This window comes from Melospiza melodia, chromosome 6 (genome assembly GCF_035770615.1).
Source record: "Melospiza melodia melodia isolate bMelMel2 chromosome 6, bMelMel2.pri, whole genome shotgun sequence".
Taxonomy (NCBI): domain Eukaryota; kingdom Metazoa; phylum Chordata; class Aves; order Passeriformes; family Passerellidae; genus Melospiza; species Melospiza melodia.
Genome location: NC_086199.1, coordinates 65076778 through 65090899, shown reverse-complemented (window position 1 = coordinate 65090899; position 14122 = coordinate 65076778). Strand labels below are relative to the sequence as shown.

The 14122-nt window shown below is 45.3% G+C and overlaps 1 protein-coding gene across 1 annotated transcript in view; it reads left to right on the top strand.

Annotated features, from left to right (window-relative positions):
- Positions 1–6206: 6206 nt before the first annotated feature.
- The window catches only part of CPT1A (carnitine palmitoyltransferase 1A), a 36253-nt gene continuing 28337 nt past the window's right edge, over positions 6207–14122 (top strand). The window contains exon 1 of the mRNA XM_063158766.1: positions 6207–6288. The gene's annotated coding sequence lies outside the window, so the exon portion shown is untranslated. The remainder of the gene's footprint in view (positions 6289–14122) is intronic.

Sequence of the window (14122 nt, the reverse complement as noted above, 5' to 3'; positions counted from 1 at the left end):
TAACCTTTAATACAATAACCTTTCTAAAACAGTAACCTTTAGTACTGCATTTTTGACTTGTTCCCTTTACCTTAGAAAACTTCCAATTACTTACTTTCTTTTCAAAGCTTGGCCTGGCTCCATTTTGCTGCTGTTAACATAACCTTAGGCACATGCTGTGAGGCTTGCATGTAATACCCTTTGGACCTGGGATGTTGTCCATCTTCTCACATCCAGGATGGTGTCAGATCATCTGTATTCTTCCCCTAATGTGACTGTGAAGGACAAAGTCAGGAGCCATAAATACGCAAAGCAACAAATAAGAAGTGAAACATCAGAAGGAGAGAAATGAAAACCATGAGATCTAAAAATCTGCATGTGATGCAGTTCTGTCACTTGCTGCAGGTGTTCCCACCAAATAGCCTCTTGGCCCATTTTTCTGAGTGGAGGATCCCCTATGAACTTGCCCAGCAAGGCTCTCTCTTCTGTGTGCTAAGCAGTGCTTTCATTCTGGTCTTTCTGGCCAATATGTACTAAAAATAACATGGAGAGACAGTGAATTGCTTGGAACATTGAATATGCAGATGTCACCTAATTTCTTTTGAGCTCTTCTGCCAAAGATGCTCAGGCACTTTTAGAAAATCCCAATGGGGTCTACTCATGGTTAGTTAACTAAAAATTTTAACTTTCCTTAAAAAACTTAGGTACCTGCTCAGTTTATGGACATTTTGGTCAGTAGTGTATTAGACCTATACTTGCCCACTTCCCAGTGGATATTGATTAGTGCTTGTGTTCATTTGGTTCCCGGATCATCCCTTTGGAGGTATTGTTACAAAAGGTGAGACTATCTCAGCTGTTCCACACAGTAATACCAGAGACTGGGGACATAATGGTGGCCGTGGAGAGTTACTAGAGAGGATTTAATTTCTAAAGCAATAATGTGTTGCTTAGTGGTTAAATGGCACATGCACTTTGCAGACAAACTGTAAAGACCGTTTAGTTTGTCTGTACACTTTTTTTATTAGGATTTAAACTCCCGTCAAAAGTTGTGAAACGTTTTGAGTGATCATTTTGCCATTCCTTAAAAACAAAACACCTATCTCACTCAAGAAAATGAATAAACTAAGTGTTCTAAAAAGGATCTTGGTTAGGAGAAGAGGGGCATATTTATTTTCCCAAAACATCATTCTGTTGTTGCAATCCCAGATGTACACCACATGTTCTGTGCCAGATCTATCTCAGTTGACAACTCAGTCAAGTTAGTTCGGGTTAAAAAAAGCAGTGCAAGACATGGCAAGACACTCTGATCTGCTTAAATATCTCTTGAATTGTTACTGCATCTTCATGAGAAAGTATTTTAGAATGGAAAAAGACTAAGCCAGCTCAAAGTCTGAGACATTAGTGTTCTGGCAGAGCTTGGTGTTACTCAGTATAACAACAGTGGATGAGATGGTTGATTCATACCAGTGAGGGCTTGGGACACATGATTGGTCTGGAACATGTAAGAGAAAGAGGATGTGGCAAGGCATGGGCAGTATTTGTGGTATATGAAGTCACTAAATGATTTTTGCTGGCCAGTATTGTGCACTAGACAGTTTTGAAATATTTTGATCCTGACAAAACATCTTCTTCCTTCTGGCTATCAGATTTTGTAAAGACTTACATAGAAGTCTCTTTCATAGAAGCACAGAGTTGAAAGAGACTCATCAGGATCACTGAGTCCAGCTCCTGGCCCAGCACAGGACACCCCAAGAATTCCACCAGGTACCTGAAGGCATTGTCCAAACACATCTTGAATTTTGTCAGGTTTGGTGCTGTTCCAGTGCCCAGCCACCCTCTGGGTGAAAAACCTTTTCCAAATATCTAACTTAAACTTCCCCCAGCTCAGCTTCATGATGTTTCCTCAAGTCCTGTCACTGGTCATGAAAGTGACAGGACTTGAGGAAACAGCATGAAAGACATCAGTGTCTGCCCCCTCTCTTCCTCTCAGGAGGAAGTTGTAACTTGAATGACTGTAACTTCAGTCTCCTCCATGCTGGACAAACCAAGTGACCTCTGCTGCTCCTCACAGAGCTTCCCCTCAAGGCCCTTCACCATCCTCATGGCCCTCCTTTGGGCCCTCTCTAACAGCTTCATGTCATTTTTATCAGATTGTGGCACCCAAAACTGCCCCCAGCACTGGAGGTGAGGCTGCCCCAGTGCAGAGCAGGACAATCCCCTCCCTTTTCTGGCTGGTGATGCTGCCCCTGATGCCCCCAGGACAGGGTTGGCCCTTCTGGCTGCCAGGGCCCTGCTGACTCAGATCCAGCTTCCCATAAACAGGACACCCAGGGCCCTTTCCATGGCACTGCTCTACAGCCTCTCATTTCCTATCTATACACACAACCAGGGTTGTTGCCCCAACACAAATGCAGAATCTGGCACTTGTCCTTGTTAGCCTTCATGCAGCTGGAGATTGATTGACCTCTAATTTGTCAAGGCCTCAGCAGGGCCTCTCTGCCCTCCAGGGAGTGGACAGTTCATCCAATTTGCATTCTTTGGAGAACAAATAAATTAATACTTTTCTTGCATCATCTCATGGAAGGTAAATGTGGCCATTCAGTGAGACCACACTGAAGCATATGTGTGCACTGTCAGGGCCCTGAGGATATTCTCCCTTCCCCTCTCCCAGGCTTTTGGCTGCCAGACCTCTGGGCCTCCTTCGAAAAGGATGCAGGTGTGTGGTTTTTAATGAGCTGTTGGGAGAATCTGCTCTGCAGGGTCCCCGTGGGGCTCCCTGCTTAGCTTGGGAGTGGCTTTAAGCACCCAGTCTCACTCTCAGTGCCCTTCTGCAGCTGACTCTGCTGTTTTCCACCTTCACAGCCTTGGGCTTGCCCCATTGCTGAAGACTGGTCTAATGATCCAGCCAGCCCAGTTTGCTGTCAGAGGATCTGTCCTGCTCATCTTGCTCAGATGCCAGGAGAAGATGCCCTTGTCAGGGAGGGTCCTATCCGGCCTGCTTTGCCCTCACCCTTGGCTCCTGCCATATAAACATGCATTCACTTATCTTTTTATGCAAAGTTACAAAGTTACATTTTGGAGCTGTTCTTCATTTCATTTTCTACTGCCTTGTGTTGCCACTCAGGATATCAGTGAGTGTGGAACACTGACTTGCCTGTGCTTACATTCTATCTATGGAATCTATCTATCTATCTACTGTCATTTTTAAATGCCATGGGAGATAACATGAAAGAAAAAAAAAAAAAACCAAAAAATAAGTAGTCTTGGTCCTGTTTAAAATGAAACTGCAGTGGTGTTTTCACTAGCAAGCAAATTAGAAAAATACCTGCTCAAGAAACTGAGACTGCATCCAATAAATTTGTGCTCAGAAAATCTTGAATAATTCAGTTCCAACAGGCAGACTAATTCTGTTACCGATATTAAACTGCTTGACATAAGCAACTTGAGAAACTGAAGTATTTTTTTAAAAATACACAAAACAGAGAAACACAAAATTGCACTGGAGATAGCCACACTTCCAGACCAGATCCAGGTTTAGGGTATAATACTTTGCCACATCTTAAAAACAGACAAAAGTAAAAATAATGAAAGGTTGGTACACTGAGTAAGAAAAACTGCTACAAAGAAGTCATGCTGCCTGTACAGAAACCAGAAAGTCTCGAAGGCCTGGGGTAAAATAATCAAATATATTTAGATCAAGAACTACGTAACTTTTATGGTAAACTGATATTATTCCAGTCTGACAAAACAGATTATCATGACCTGTCATTGATTACTTTAATTTCTTTGCATTATAAGGATCAGAATTAATTACAATAGGTCTTACAGCACCAAGCACATGCAGTCTATGCTGATGATATTCAAAATTTTTTAGAAATTTAAAATAGTCCAATGAAAGGGAAAAAACTGAGTTAACTTTGCTGAGCAGTGCAAGGTTGCTGCAGAAACACAGGCCATGGTGCAGGCACACAGAAAATTGTAGTTGCAGCGGTGGACATCAGAGTCACCTTGTATCTTATCACCTTCTTAGTTAGCAGAGGAGATAGAGCATTTCAGCAGTGCCTACTGCCACAATCAAAGGCACAAAATGTTCTGGTTAGGTTCTTCTTATAGAACTACCAACCTGGCTTCTGTGGGTTAATGGGTGAATACAGCCTGACCTAGATGCCAGTGTCAGGACCAGTGGGAATTACTCACAGGATTATCTGTGATGTTTACACTTGCCAGCTAAACTGAGCCAAGTCAGGTTTAGCTAAGTTGCAATCATCACAGCTTTACGTAAGGCAATAGTTTTCATTTCTTTACTAAGGTTATCTGCAGGGGGCTTAATCATGTTAAAGTAAGCACTCTGTCTTAATGCTTCCTAATACATGGCAGCTCACACGATTATTTGGAGAACAAAATAATTTGGAGAACAAAATAATTAACATCAAGATATGTTCTCAGCTGACTGATACCTGATTTAGTGTGTAGATGAAAACAAGGACTGGAGACAAAGATATGTATACAGGTACTGGTAGAAAGAAAAAGGCAGATTTGTTATTTTTTATTCTTTTTTTAAATACAAATATCTTAATAGTAAAAGGCACCTGCAAGATACAGTAAATAAATAAATGCCTAACATGGATTTTGGTTGCCTTTGTGCCTAATGAAAAACACACATGATTTTTCCCACCCAGTTACCTTCTTGTAACTGTCCACCTTACATTACTATCCACTATTCCTATCCTAGCCAGACATATGTAGATATGAGTGCTGTTGATGGGTGTAGTTAATGATTTATTCTTTTGTTTTCTTTCTCCCCCTGCTGATATTAATAGATCTAAATACCTCTGCTTTTTCTTTTCCTCACCTTGCTTTTTTTCCTAGGCTTTATGTTTCCTTCTGAAAAAATAACACCTTAAAATTACATCATTAGGCATACAATACTAGAAGGGAAAATTCTGACCAGAACTGGGGGTTTCTTTTTGTTGATGCTGTATGATCAGCAGCATCCCTTTAGTGTAAGGGAAAGATTTAGTCTGTAGTGTCCATGCTTCTGGATTCGGTCCCATTTGTGTATTTGTAAGCTTTGAGCCACACGTCCTGGAAATTGCAGCAGAAAGGATTGCATGGCTGGGTGGGCTTGCCCACATGTGAAAAATGTAGGAATCCCAGCTCTTAGCAGTTCAAAGGAGAGATTCCATACTGACACCACTGTGGTCAAACAGGCCATGACCTCCTTTTGGGACAGAGCAGTATTCCAGCTGTTATCATGCTAAAATCAAACAAAGCATCTGCTGTCCAAGCTCTTGAAAGTGGCAAGTTCATTACAAATTCAAAAACTGGTCATTTTCAAACTGACTGCCATTCTGCCCTGAGACTTGTACCTTTACATTTTAATAACATTAATGAATTTGCATTTTTAAAAGAATGTAGTCACTTTTACTAAGATGTATTGAGTGTACTTATTTCCCTCAAATCCCACTATTTGCTGGAGCAGAGTGGGCTGGCTGGTCCTCCCCATGGGGGTCTATCTTGGCTCCGTGCTGGGGCTCCCACACAGAAGGGGCCAGGACTGGAAGCTCTTGCTGACGCTCACTGGGGCTCTGCCCTTGCACCAGGGTATCCTTGTGAGGATATCGCTCACCCAATGCCTTGCGCCAGTCAGAACCCAGGCTCCAAAGAGAAAACTCGAATGAAAGACCCCCCCCAGCCAGGGCTCCCGAGCAAAAGGAACGGGGAGGGAGAGCTGGTGCTGTCCTGCGCCTTCCCTTGGAAGCTCCTTCACACCCCCATCTGCCCTTGCTCTAAGATCTGCCCCCACTCTTGCCAGAGCCCAGGAAAGCCATCGCCTTGGGTGATGATGCACAGAGGTGCTGGGGGGCTCGAAATCTCAACTTTCCTTGGCAATCCCTTCACCACCAAACAGGTGCCCCTCTCGCAATCCTCCTCCAAGGAGCATGTTTCTCCCCGCCTCGTTTATGGCCCCTGATCCCCTCCGCGCATCCCCGAAGCTTCTTTCCCGCGGACGCTTGCGAGGCCACCAGGACCGAGTTTCCCGGTTCCTGCCGCAACCCCAGGACCGCCGCCCCCGCGGCCACACTTCCCCACGGCTCTGCCTTCCTACATCCCGGCTCCCCGCCGTCCGCCCAGCCCGGCCCAGCCCAGCGCAGGCCACCCCATCCCTCCCCCGGCAGCTCCCCGCCCTCCGTGCTCCGCCTCCGCTGGGCGTGCAGGGGAGCGGCCGCCGTCCCACCGCTGCTTCCCTCACGAGCGGCCGCCGCGGCACTCGGCCCGCTCGCCGCCCGTCGCCGCCGGTCTCTGCAGGTGAGCGGCACGGGGCCCGGCTCCGGGGGCCGTGTGCCCGCCGTGCCCGGCTGATTCACCGCGGGCTGCCGCTCCCCTCCCCCTGCAGCCGGGACGCTCCCGCGGCGCGCCGCCGTCCGCCTTCCTCGGGGCTGAGGAAGGGCAGCATCGGGCACAGGCGGACGGGCTCGCCTGGTCCGGTTTTAGCCTAATTATTGTTTCCATTAGGTCGAGCACGAAGTTCCGTGGTGCATGTGCGAGTGCGCCGGGTGCTGCTTCCTCAGCGGGGCTCGTCCTTGCTGGAGAAAAGGGTGGGAACGCAGGGAAGGGTGGTGGGCGCGGTGCTGGCGGGCGCCGGAGAGTCCTGGGAAGGCGCGGTGTCCTTGGCACGGTGCTCGCGACTTGCCCCGGTGTGAGGGATGGTGCCTCGGTGCTGCAGATAGGGGCGGGCATGGGGGCAGGGGAGCGGTGTGACACAGGTACACCGGGAGACTCGCTGAATCTGTGCCGCCGCCGAAACTAAGGTGACACGGGTGACCCGCAGCTTCCTGGGTCTGACTCGTAGCCGGAATGAGTTCCACGTCTGTGGAAGTGTCCATGCGGCGTGGCATGGGTGGTGGGTTTTCCAGTGCGGAAATGAATTTATTGTGTGTGTCTATGAGAGAGAGAGAGAGAGACTAGTCTATATGCCCGTGTGATTCCAGCCTGTAAAACCTATAAAAACCGCAGTCGCTACAAACTGCTGGAACTACAAACACAGGAAATGTAGTATCTTGTTCAAGGCGTGACAGGTTTACTGCATGAGAATGCTAATTAGACCTCTTGTAAAAAGGTAGAGCAAGATTCTCGCAGCATCACATTTTCTCGCTTCATATTCCAACAGCTTTGGTCTTTGCTGTGTGTTCTCTGGTCTAAAATAGAAAATTGAACTTAAAGTATTACATGGGCTGCGATCCAGTTATAATAGATGTGTACTAGTGTTGATGAAACTGTAACAGGAAGAACCTTTTTTGGAAAGAGAAAAGAGCAAAGTAGGACCAGGACAAACGTCTCATTCTTCCTCTCAACCTGGCAGTTTGTCAGCACTTAGAGGACAATCTGCAGTCTAAAGGAAATTACAGTACAGAAAACCGCTCATTTCCTTTTCACGTGTGTGTAGGGGAGTAGCACTGAAAATGGAGATCTGATTCCTTCGTTCTTCTGTCGTTATGTTTTCCCGAGTGTCTGACGTGTTCAGTTTCCAGATCTGCTAACTCCTTTATGCTTTTTCTGACCATCAGCACCGGATGCTGTATAAAACAAGTGTTGTGGGCATCCGTGGTAACTAGCAGGTTCTTTTCCTCCTGTAAGCATATCGATATAAACTAATGACTGCCAGTTTACAGTAGCACAGCTGGTGTTGTGTGGATCTTTGTTAGCTCAGGAAATGTAACTTCTCATGGTTACACAGGTATCGGGCTCTGTCACAGCCGTGACTTAGTTAGAAAGTTAAGTTGACCTGAGTGCTTTTTAAAATTTCGGGGTGTTTCAGCCCTGATTTTAGAGGAGGAAATCACTATTCCTTGTTCAAGAAAAGCGTAACCTTGAACTGCTGAGAACCGGACTAGAACTCGCTCGGCTGCAGGAGCTGAGCCCCCCCCCATTCGCTCAGGGGTGCGCTTGGCTTCTTTCGCCGCTCGCCGTCCTTTTCTCTGGGAACTTTTGTCTGGCAGCGCCTTCCCGGCGCGCGTGGAAAGGCCTGGAGCGGCCGGGGACGCGCGGGGCGGGGCCGCGGCGGCGCGACCTTTCACCCACTTCTGGCAGCGGTCACGTGGGCGCGCCCGGGAGCGCGCCGGGGGCGGGGACGCGCCCGCAGCCCGGGACGGCCCCGCTCCGTGTGGGGGAGCGGCGGGAGCCGGGGCAGAGAGGGCGTCCCGTGCGCCCCGCTCCGCGCTGGGGAGCGGCGGGAGGCTGGAGCCGGAGCGGCCAGGGGGGTCCTGTGCCCCCCGCTCCGCGCTGGGGAGCGGCGGGAGGCTGGAGCCGGAGCGGCCAGGGGGGTCCCGTGCCCCCCGCTCCGTGTGGGGGAGCGGCGGGAGGCTGGAGCCGGAGCGGCGAGGGGGGTCCTGTGCCCCCCGCTCCGTGTGGGGGAGCGGCGGGAGGCTGGAGCCGGAGCGGCCAGGGGGGTCCCGTGCCCCCCGCTCCGTGTGGGGGAGCGGCGGGAGGCTGGAGCCGCAGCGGCGAGGGGGGCGCGGTGGTGAATCCCAGGTCTTCTCTCAAAAGTCTGGGATGAAAGGCGACTTGAGCAAATGTTTGTACTAAAAAGACAAACAAATAACACCCCCACCCCCGGAAAAGAATCCGCAAATAAAACGCCAGTCGCGCAACAAAACTCCTAAACGACGTATTCTTGATGTATATTTTTACATTTGTTTTTTTTTAACATTCTAAGCGCATTTTCTTTGCAGCATGCTTGTATTGTAGTCATGAACTCCACGTTTGGAAAAACACAATCCACAGACTGAACCTACTTTCTTCAAGTCTGGGTTAACTTTAATGTGAATGTCAATTTAAATATTTTTGCAAATCTTTGAAACCGGTTCTTCAGTCTTAGAGCCTCATGCTAGCTGAAAGACCTTATTGAGGTCTTTCAGCCTTGTTCAGTAAATGGTCATTGAAGTACCGTGAGAACAATTAACTTGGTTTGCTTTCTCATCCCCACACATTGTTGTCCATCTTCCAGCATCTCTTAAGTCCTAAAATGTGACATCTTTTATGTGTCGTAAAAGTCCTGTCACTCCAGAAACATTTTTTGTCATAGGGAAGATAATAATTCTTCATTACTGCAGGAGCACAGAAGCTCATTAAGTTCAAAGAGAGAGAAAAGGGTTCAGCTTGTATATTCTAAATGTCTGGGTATGTATTTTATAGCAGTTAAAAAGAAATGGCCTTGGTCTAGAGCCTAGTTTTTATGAGGTGGGGGAGGTTTCTGCATGGTATGGTAACTGCACAGGGTTTTAGCAGAGTATGCTTCTCTGTTAGTCAGATTATTCCAGATTTCTAGAAGGTCAGAGGATGTAGCTTGCTGGGATGTGGACAATATGATGTGTATTGCAATAGAGGCTAGAATGATCTAAGAGGCCTAGGAACAATATAGTATGTCCTGTATAAGGAAAAAAAAAAAAAAACCTAGAAATAATCCAACAGTTGTAAAAGTTTCTGGTTTGATTTTGGAGAATGTTGGTGGTTTGTGTTTGTTGGGGTTTTGGGGTGGGGGTTGTTTGTTTATTTCAGGAGAATGCTATTGGGAAGAGAAGAGAGATCAAATGATCCAGGAACTGTAGGGATTAATATTCCTTAGGGTTAGCCTAGTAATTAATTAACAGATTGTTTGCAAATGTCCTCCACTTTGCCTGTTTCCAGACCAGGTGAGAAGACGACTTACTAACTGTGGCATTTCTCCTTGAAGTGCTGGTGAAAACAGTCTGAGAAATCTTGATGGCCTCTGTGTTCAGTAGTCTAATGGAAGTTTAAAGCCTGCAGACAAACACTTGGTTAGAGGTCTTAAACTGGATACTGAGCCTAACATTGGAGTCTGGCCCCTGAAATTAACTTGCTTGTCACAGGAGCTGCCAGTCACTACTGGAGCCCTCAGAAATAACTGAGTGGGGAGCACATGAACTTTCTGTCTCTCCATAGTTCCTCACCATCTTGGACATGTTCAGTGTAAACAGTGTCATTCAGTGTAATGGAAAATAGTGTTTCAGAACCACGGTCTGTGACTATTTTCTCCATTGGCATCAGTTTTTCTGAAATGGTTCCAATCTGATCCAGCCCCTCAGAGCAGTTGAAAGCTGTGTGTGAATCAAAGCTCACAGTGTTTCTCTTGACTTTCTGTCTGAGAGCTGCAGCTGAGCGATGGCCACTGCTGCAGTGCCTGTAGTCTCTTAGGAGCTAGGAGCATTGGAATGAGTCTGCCCCATGCTGTGTCCTAACTTATTCAGGATCCCAGGGCCAGTGAGCTTCTGGGATAGAAGGCTTGTGTGTGGCAAACAGATCTCAAGCCTGCTTTTAAGGAAGACAGCTCTTTGGGTATGTTTATGTTGCATTCATTGGCCATTGTCATTATCTCTTTCCATCCATATAGACCTGTTGCTCCAGTTTGCCACCGAGGATGGGAGTAAGAAAATTAGCACAAGATGCCAAAAGAGATATCTGCAGAGGGTAATGAATATATTCACCCACAGGTGATCTTGGAAAACTACTGAGGTCAGGACTTAAACTGTCTGTGGGGCCACAACTTACTGAAGCTTTCTTAGCTGTTCTGATTTCAAACCCTCCCCTGTGGGTGAGGATTGCTGTGGGTGCCAGTGCTGCTGTAGCTGGGCAGATACATCTGTTCAGTTCTCTGCCTTGGCTCGAGCCACAGCATTTGCTCATCTCTTAGTTGTGAGAAATCCTTAAAGACATTTGCAATTCCAAGAGACCACGCCTGTCAGGTGTAGGTGAGGGTGGGAAGGATTGGAGCCAATGATTAGCAACAATCAAATATGAGAACTTGTCCCAACTTAAGTGTCATGAGAACACCTGTCAGGCTAATTTTGTTTTCATCAGTGCTATGTTAATTCAGCATTTAAAGGAGAGTGACTCTTTGGTTTCTGTCTTACTTGTATGCCATAGTCATTAGGTTCACCTGAGAAGCCTTGAGTAAACTTAATCCTTGTGGCGAATTTTTGCACAGGTATGATTTGGCTTCACTTCTCTCATATTTCTCTTAAAGACTTTGTGTCTGAAAAATATGATTAGTCATTGTAAGATAGCTGAGTTGTTGGTAAGACTTGAAAGCAGCAAGTATCTGTGTCATCCCATATACTGAAGCATGATTAGACATTATTGAAGGTTAGTAGGCAAGGAAGCAATTTAGAAATAGAAATTCTCAAGTGAATAACTGTGTCTGGTTAATCTTTATATTAAGTTCAGAAGTGAGCACCTTGTGGAATGTCACATGAGCTAAGTATAAACTCAATAAACTGCTCTTTTTGAGGCTTTGGTGTCTTGATACCTTTTTGCATGAGTGCGATATACAGGAAGGTGCCATTGCCTAAGAGAATATCAAAGAAACAGCTATGAGAGACCAGACAGTCTTTTTGCTCATGTCTTTCAATGTTTCATCTGTATATTTTATAATGTTTACTGAAGATTCTGTAGAACAAGACCTGAATTTCTTTTGAAAGGCATAGAACTCCAGACAAATTTGCTGTTTGTTAAGATTTCTCTTAAACGGAATGCTTTTTCTACAGCTTTAGTTTTGTTCAACTATGCATCAACATGCACACAGGTGAAAGCATCTTTGGCATCCTTTTGGCATTCCCTGGTTAGCTGCATTACCTTATCGATCCTCTTGCAGCAGGGCAGAATTTTGGCATTTATGTGAGTGACTGCCTCCCCACCGCTATCTGACCCAAGAGTGGATGGGACTTCGAGTTACTGGATGCTGCTGTGCAGTGTATACTGCAGTGCCTGAAATTATTGTATTTATAGCAAACCCCATGAAAAACCTCCATATTCTTTACTGAAGTCACATCTGTTTTATTATTGATAATACAGTCATTTTTAATGACTGTATTATCAATAATAGGTAGGAGCAGTCAGTGTTTTCTCTAGATAGGTGTATATACATGTAGCCTTGAATTTCAAGCCTAATTTTTTATTAGGAGCTTGTACAATTTCCCACCATATCACTGCAAAATATGGGGCATTCAAAGGCAGCTCAGGAAATCTACTTGCTGCCTTAAAACTGGCAGACTTTCACTGGGCACGGTAGCGGTGTTTAAAATCCCAATATGCATTTGAAAACCTTGTATAATAAAACTTTGGTGCTTTTCAGCAAAGGCAAAGTTACTGCAGTAACGCTGAAAAACTGAGATGAATCATTTTCTAAAGGGTTCATTCTTCAAAGTCCAGCTTCTTTTATCCTCCAAGCTACTGGCATATTTTTGTCAGTTGCAGAAAACTTGCTCTTTTTTAATATTTGGCTGCTACTACCCATTTGAATTTCAAGGTGTGCTGTTCATTTAAAGCAGTTGAAGCACAAGATTTCTTGTCCAGGCCTTAGTGCTCTATAAGTTTATTTTTTACAGCAGATGTCTTATGAAAACTCCTACAATAAATTTCTTAAAGCGTCTCTGCAGGCTTGATAGTTCAAGCCCTTAATCTTCTTACTGGCTCTTCACTGGATCCTCTGCAGTAGTTTCATTTCTCTCATTGGGGAGCCCAGAATTGCACAGAGTTTTTGAGATGGGGCCTCACCTGCACAGAGTAGAAGGGCAGAGTCACTTCCCCTGCTGGTGGCAGCAGTGCTCCTGATGCCCCAGGGTTGTGTCAGCATCCTCTGCAGCCTCTGCCAGGGCCCCTTCCTGCCCGTGTGCCACTTGCTGAGCTTTGCTTTCCAGCCCCTCAGTCTCTGGTGAGTGGGGCTAGCCCTCCCCACCTGCAGGACTTTGCACTTCTCCTTATTGAACTTCACAAGGTTTCAGCCTGCCTGGTGCTCCAGCCTGCCAAGGTCCCATCTGGATGGCAGCCACTGCTCCCCGTTTCATTCCTTGTACTTGTGAATCCATCAGCAGTTTCACTTTGGCTGGGTTTTTTTCCCTCTGGTGGATGGAGGTTTCTGTTGGTTTTATTGTTTTGGTTTTTTGCATCCACTTCTGGGATGACTGTATGGGTCAATTGAACTGTAGCAGGTGGCAAAGTGTGAAAATAAAGGAACAGGCTAGGAAGTTACTTGAGGATGTTGGCACTGGCTTTGTTGTGCTTCACTATGTATAATTTCATTGCAAACACACTGTCTGGGCAAAGTCAGCTGCCATAGTTTCGTCTGAATACTTTGTGTAGGTGGTACTGAAGGCTTGGACTGACAGGACCATCAATAACAGAAATCCAAGTGAAATCCAAGTAATAATGCATGAGGAGACTGGATAAACATCTCAGTGTTTGGAATTCTCTTTCTTTTGATTTAATGCCTGGTATGAAATCAACAGATTTGAGCATACGAAGTTCTTTACTGATCTGTGAAAAACAAAATACATTCATAGTTTTGGCTTTCTGGGAGATAGAAAATGTATATTTCCATAGTAGTGGCTTACACAACTGAGAGGAAATACTTGGTCAATGTCTCAGCACAAACACAGCACTGCTGTTCAAGTGTTTAAATACTGGTTTTAATTTCATTAATTCTGTCCTCAGACTCTTAAAATTCAGTGGCCTACCCTAAAGTGTCAAAATATGTTATCACTAAACATACAAAATAAATCTCGTGTGTCCATTTTCTTTTAAAAGCTGTAGCAAGCTCACCTCCTGAAGGGAGATCTGATGGACAGCAAAATAAATATAAATGGATAAATTTTTTCAATATTTTCATTATTTAAAGAGGTTTCAGACTTAAAGTCTTTTATGAGAACTTTTGGGAGCTCCAGAATTATTTTCTAGTTTTCTGTGGCTGCTTTTCACATTCAAACAGTAACTCTTACTGATTTGCATGTTAATAGAAATAGATTCCCTCCCCCTCGCTTTTCTTTTAAATAAACTGGTTTGGGGTCATACCAAGACTTTAGGGTACTTGCTTGGTTTTCCAAAACCATTCTTCATTCAAGGTGTCTAGCTTTAAATGGAAATTTTAATATAGTTTTAAGTATGTTTACTAATTAAAATTTGGTTTAATGTACTTTCATCTGATGTTTTTCTCCACTTCTTAACTTGAAAGCTTCCTTAAACAATGTCATTTTAAATAGTTTAGTATCACACTTTTCTCCTCACCAGCCTCTATTTGAAACTGGAGTGCCAAGCTTATTGTAGTTAAGTTAGTTTATTGTAAGAAATG